The sequence below is a fragment of the Cannabis sativa genome, chromosome 2 (genome assembly GCF_029168945.1).
Source record: "Cannabis sativa cultivar Pink pepper isolate KNU-18-1 chromosome 2, ASM2916894v1, whole genome shotgun sequence".
Taxonomy (NCBI): domain Eukaryota; kingdom Viridiplantae; phylum Streptophyta; class Magnoliopsida; order Rosales; family Cannabaceae; genus Cannabis; species Cannabis sativa.
In genome coordinates, this window is record NC_083602.1 from 12,310,675 (window position 1) to 12,317,214 (window position 6,540).

Sequence of the window (6,540 nt, forward strand, 5' to 3'; positions counted from 1 at the left end):
ACATGGGCATGAGATTAATACTAGCTCCCAAATCCCAAAGAGTTGTTCCAACATCTCGACCCCCAATTGAAATTGGAATTGTAAAGCTGCCCGGATCCTTCAATTTAGGTGGAATTTTTCTCTTCAACATGGCACTACAACCCTCTGTTAAACCGACAGTTTCAAACTTTCCAAGCCTCCTTTCTTTGTCAAAATGTCCTTTAAAAACTTCACATAGGTTGGCATTTGCTCCAAAGCTTCCACTAATGGTATATTGATGTGAAACTGCTTTAGAACATCAAGAAATCTCCAGAATTGACCATCGTCTTGTTGCTTCTTGAAACGTTGAGGAAATGGTGGAGGTGGCCTTTGCAAAGACTTTTCTGCAGCAGGATGCTGATCTGATGCTGTAACATCTGGGGGAATTTCAGCAGGTGAAATTGCTCGTTTTTTCTTCATTTCCCCCTCTTTTTGGATTGAAGAGGGCTCGTTAATGCCTGTTGCAGCCACATTTGACTCAAGAATTTTTCCACTTCTCAAGGTTACCGCTTTGCAATGTTCTTTGCCATCTCTTCGTGAGTTTTCAGTGTCACTAGGAAAAGTACCTTGTGGTCTATTCTTCAAATCATTGGCCAATTGCCCCAATTGAATTTCAATATTCTGAAGAGAGGCTACCTGGTTTTGAATTACAGCGTCATTCTTGGCCATATAGTCTCTCATTAAGCTCTCCAAAGAACTTATTTGAGAGCCTTGAGGTTGGTGAGGTTGTTGAGAAAAACCTGGTGGAAATGTTTGTTTTTCTTATGGTTGTGCTCCACTTGAACTTGCTCCTTGACCTCCCCATGAAAAATTTGGATGATGCTTCCATGCCGGATTGTAGGAGTTTAAGTATGGAATATAGTTGCAGTTGAAATTTTGATTACCCACATAGCAAACTGAAGCTGGATTTGAAGGAAAATTTTCAAAAGTATGCCCATTACCCCAATACACCCAAGAAATTTCTGCCCTTTGAATGACAGCAGCTAGTTGTAAACTTTCTCCCACGTTCATGTTCTTCAAAATGTTGGTCATTGAGGCCATTTGAGCGGTTAGAGCGGTCAAAGCATCTACTTCAAGAATACCCGCTACTTTTCAACTTGTAGGAGCTTTATTAGTTGACCATTGATAGTTGTTGCTAGCTATTCTTTCCAAAATCTCAAAAGCTTCATTGTAAGACTTGGAAAGAATGGATCCATTAGGGGAAGTGTCCAACACCATCCTAGAGGTCGCATTGAGACCATTGTAAAATGTCTCAAGTTGGATACAATGAGGAATACCATGGTGTGGGCACTTCCTTAACAATTCCTTGAATCTTTCCCATGCGTCACTAGTAGTCTCATCTTCCAACTGTTGAAAGGACATGATCTCACTTTGAAACTTTGCTTTCCTTGTTGGAGGAAAATACTTTCTCAAGAATTTTTCAGCCAAGTCATTCCAATTAGTCACCGAATCGAGAGGAAGAGTATTAAGCCATGCTCTAGCCCAATCCCTCAAGGAAAATGGGAACAACTTCAATCTTAAAGCCTCTTCACTTACTCCTTGTAGCTTAAAAGAATCACTCACCTCCAAAAATGAGCAAATATGGATGTGACGATCTTCCGTTGGCGACCCACCAAATTGTCCAACCGTTTGGAGCATTTGAAACATGACGAACTTGAGCTCAAAGTGAGGTGCTTGGATTTCGGGTCTCACAATACCCAGATTAAGCTCATTGAACATAGAGGTTGCATACTCTCTAATTGCTCGGGCTCTATCATCGGCCAACGCAATAGGATTGGCATCATTATGAGCACCCCCAACTTCAAACCCATCAGCCATATTGCAGCGTTTTTTTCGCCTTTTGTTCCTTTCTTCTTTGTCTGAAAGTGTGTTCAATTTTGGGGTCAATAGGAGCAAGTTAAAGGTCTTTTTCTTGCTCGTTCATGCATTAGATTACACCTGAAAAAGAAAAATTCAGCGCACCGAAATGGGATTAAAATCTCAAACAAGAAAATAAATTGTAAAATAGTTGATAATACACAATTTTTAGTTTCAATCCCCAGCAACGACGCCAAAAACTTGTTGTAAAATTTATGTACGCAAGTATACATAGTCAAACAAGTAATAAAATGATAAGTAAGATTGTCTCTACAGGGATTGCAAACAAAAATATGTTGCAAAACCAACTAATTACAAATCAAAGTAAAAGGAAAAAAAATGAAAATGAGTGAGCAATGATTCAAAATTAAAATGACAGTAATTAAACTTGCTAAAATTAGTGCTATTGTTGCTAGAAAAATGCTTTTAAAAAGTATAATATGGTAAAAAGTGCTAGTGATAACAAAATTTTTATGTGTTTATGAGAATTTTCCAAAACTCACTATTTAAGTTCTACCATCTAGATTCACATATTCCTATATCAAACCAGATTGGAGAACACTAATTATGAATCAATTCTTAAGTTATGCAAGGTAAATGAAATATTCTTATTGCACTTACAAGGAAAAACCTAAATTTAGGACTTCTCTTGCTCCATTCAAGTTGAACAACTAGATCTAGCCCTTCCGGAATAAGATCTAGCTTAGCAAATTGTTATTAATGGCCAAGAAACAACAGTCAAATAAAAATGAGAACTCACTTAAATGAACAAAGGCATAAATGCTAAAATATGCTTAAAAAGTTAATCATACCCAACATAGGAGTTCATAGCCACTCAAGCCTTAATAGTTTAGCTCATATTCAAATCAAAAACTAAAATCCAAGCTAAAATTGTATCCTCCATGGCTGCTGCCCTTTTTACAACTTATGAAGTTTTTGATATTCAAAGATAAGAAAGAAATGAAAAAAAAAATACAAAAGGAAAGGGAAGAGAATTGCAAACAAATAGAGCTTTTGTCATTCTCTTCTTTTGCACTTGGGTCCCCCTTCTCTTTTCTCTCTCTGTACTTTCTGCAATTACTCCTCTTCAAAAAATAGTAGCTGCCTTCTTCATGATGATGGAGGTGTACTTCCTCTCTTCTCTTCTTTGTTGTTCTTTAGGGTACAAAATGATACACTCAAAATACAAGCCCAATCTTTTCCACATTCACCCAGTAGGTTTAGTCTTTTTTCTTCCACAGCAGCCAGCTGGCGTACTTTGAGTGACTGGGACGAAATTGCTGATGTGGATAAGTGAAAGTTGTTTTTTAGACTTTTTCCACGTCACTTCCCAAACTGCCCAGAATGCTATAGCATTGCTTCAGCATTTCTGTCCAGTTTTCAGCTTTAGTTCCAACTTTTTTTTTTTGCATGACTTCCTTTTTCCTATCAAGTTAATTCTTCTTTCCCACAACAAACAAGCAACATTTAATTAAAAAAAATATAATCAATACAATAATTTTTACAAGACTCAAAAGTTAGCTTACTAAATAGAAATGAAACTAAAACTACTTAAAATTAAGCAAGCAAACATATTTTCACTAATCTCCTCACAATATTTTCAGCTTTAAAGCATAAAAAATAACTCTATACCATAGAGTTATCAAAATCTCTGACACTTCTCACATCTTTTGACGTAGTCCATTGAGTCCTCGATCATTGTTGGCCAAAAGTACCCCTATCGGAGTATCTTTTTAGATAGGCTTTGCCCCCGGCATGGTTGCCGTAGAAGCCTTCATGCACTTCTATCATTAGTTGCTCGACCTCAGCCTTGGTGACACACCTTAAGAGTGGTATTGAGAAGCTCCGTCTATGGATTACTCCGTCTAAGACTAGATACCTAGGAGATTTTCTCCTTATCTTCTTTAATTCATTCTTGTAGTCTTGCAAGGCTCCAGTTTGGAGGTCAGCTGTAATAGGTGTCATCCATGTTGGAGTGTCAACCAACATGTTGACTTCTTCAGAGATGGTAATGGTGGGATCCTCTAGGAATTGTATTGGGACAAGGTTTTCCTTGCCAGCAATGGAGGCTTTAAAGCCGAATTTTATTACTCTGTGTAGTTGCTACCCCAGGTGTTATAATGGCAATGCCTGCACTGGACAATTGGTCAGTGCAGCTTCCGTCAACATGGAGTTTCCATGTTAGTTTTTCAAGTTTTTGCTGCTGCTCTTGTTCTCGCTTCTTCTTTGGCCTTTTCTTTTTGCCTTGATCTTGAGAGATTTCAAGAGATAAGTTCGTGAACTAAGCCACGAAGTCTGCAAGGGCTTGACCCTTTATGACTATTCTTGGTTGATATGTTATCTCAAACTGGCTGAGCTTAATGACCTACTTTAGTAGTCGGCCTGATGTTTCAAGTTTTTGTAAAACTTGCTGCAATGGTTGATCGGTGTACACCTTTATAGAGTGTGCTCGGAAGTAGGGCCTTAGCTTTCTGAAGGCCAAGAGCAAGCTATAGGTCAGCTTCTCCATGAGTTGGTACTGACTTTTTGCACCAATTAGTCTCTTGCTGGTGTAGTATACAGGGTGCTGTACACCATCTTCTTCTCTTATGAGGACAACACTCACAACATTTTCTGGGACTACTAGTTACACACATAGCTCTTCATTGTCTAGGGGTTTTAACAACACAAGTGGTTGAGCCGATTGTTTCTTCAACTCCTAGAAGGCGGTTTCACATTCCTTGGATCTTGTCTGGGTTTTCTTCTATTCCCTTGACACTGATTATGAAGCCAAGGAATTTTCCTGAGCCTACTCTGAAAGAACATTTGAGGGGGTTGAGCTTCATGTTATAGCCGTAGAGCATTTTGAAGCATTTGTCTAGGTCTTCCACATGCCCCCAACCTTTTCAGACTTGACAAGTATTTCGTTCACATACACCTCCATGTTGCGGCCGATAAGATCTTTGAACATTTTGTTCACAAGCATTTGATAAGTGGCCAATATATTTTTCAGCTCAAAGGGCATGGCTTTGTAGCACTACAGGCCTAAGTCTGTCATGAAGCTTGTGTGCTCCTGATCTTGCGGATCCATCTTTATTTAGTTGTAACCTGAATACGCATCCATGAAACTTAGGATTTCATAGCCAGGTGTGGCGTCTACAAGCTGGTCAATTCTTAGAAGCAGAAAGCAGTCTTTAGGACATGCTTTATTCAAGTTGGTGAAGTCAATGCACACTCTCCACTTTTGGATCAATGTTAAGGGCATGGGTCATCATAGAGGGGTTGATTATGACCATGTCCCCATGTGACCATGAAAAGAGGTCTAGGATTACCCTTATAAATTTTATCAGTAATGATTTTATTTTTGGCGTTAAACCTTTCTCGATCTTCAGTCTTCTTGTTGGAGAAGTGGGATCAACCTCCACTTCCTCCAGCTCTTCCACAAATCTGAAGCTGCGTGCAGAATCCCCAAAGCGGAGATCTATGTCTGTGTCCCTACTTTGGGCTGGACTTCATTGCCCTTTGTTAGGCTCTTCTTCAGAGCTTTTGGCGAGCATCTTCTCTTTCTAGGCTTTGCACAAGGCCAAGTTGTAACATTGATGGGCAAATTGTTGGTCCCCCATCAAACATCCTACCCCATGCCTTGTTGGAAATTTGAGGCAGAGGTGGTAAATGGATATTACCGCCTTCAAATCGTATAGGGCCAGTCAGCGTATCATGGCATTGAAAGCTGAGGTAATGTCGATTACGACGAACTGAGCCATCATCTTTGTTGTAGGGTGCCAAGTCAGTGAGATGGAGCCACATTTTTTCATATGCTGATTTGAAAAGAATGTTGGAGGAGGTGTTGGAACTATTTCACCAGGATCTAGATTTACTAACAAGTATGTTTCATTAACATTCTAATTGTTGGATTTTGTGCCCTAAATAAAACCCATTACAGTCTGATTAGTTATCAATATAGAATTTTGAAGTGATTTATGTTTACATGTATGATACATGTTTATGGTTTAATATATATATTTAATATATGCACAAAATTAGTTAAATCCAGAACATATATTCATTCACAATTACAGTATTGTCAATACAGTGGAATGTGATTGTGATTATATGATTCAAAAGACTTAGTCCCTGTTCATCAGTGTTTTGGATTTACACTGATGTGATAATCAGCGATAAAGTATACTTACACTTTGAGTAAGTGTTATTTTCTTTCCAGGACATTGGTAAAGTATACTAGTTTCGAATGTAATATTAAAATTCCAGTTTAGATTTACTGTTGTAATAGATAATGATACCAATAAAGTTCTTTGATAATGTATCACATTACCTTCATTGAGTGGGAGAATATTAAAATTCTTTACCCATCTTCATTTGGTGGACATTTGTGATAGGAACTTAAGAATACCACTGATGAAACAAATCTAACCATTCACATGGATACAAATAACTTATCAGAATTATGAGAATAAGATAGAAGAATTCTTGCATAGTCTATTCGAATGACTTGAGTCAAGATTTCTAATCCTCATAATATTTTATGGTATCTTAATTTGATTGCTTAATCTCTAGCAAGTATTTTACACTTCAAATACTAGACTGCTATGTTGTTGATGTAGTCTTAAAGAAACTTACAGTTTCAGATTAAGAAAATAAGTAACAACGAGATATCCCTCAAAACAA

The 6,540-nt window shown here is 37.9% G+C and overlaps 1 non-coding gene across 1 annotated transcript; it reads left to right on the forward strand.

Annotated features, from left to right (window-relative positions):
* The first annotated feature begins 1,291 nt into the window (after nucleotides 1-1,291).
* On the forward strand, nucleotides 1,292-1,397 carry LOC133035276 (small nucleolar RNA R71). The gene has a single exon (XR_009686553.1). It is a non-coding gene; the product is annotated as a small nucleolar RNA R71 (small nucleolar RNA).
* The last annotated feature ends 5,143 nt before the right edge of the window (nucleotides 1,398-6,540 follow it).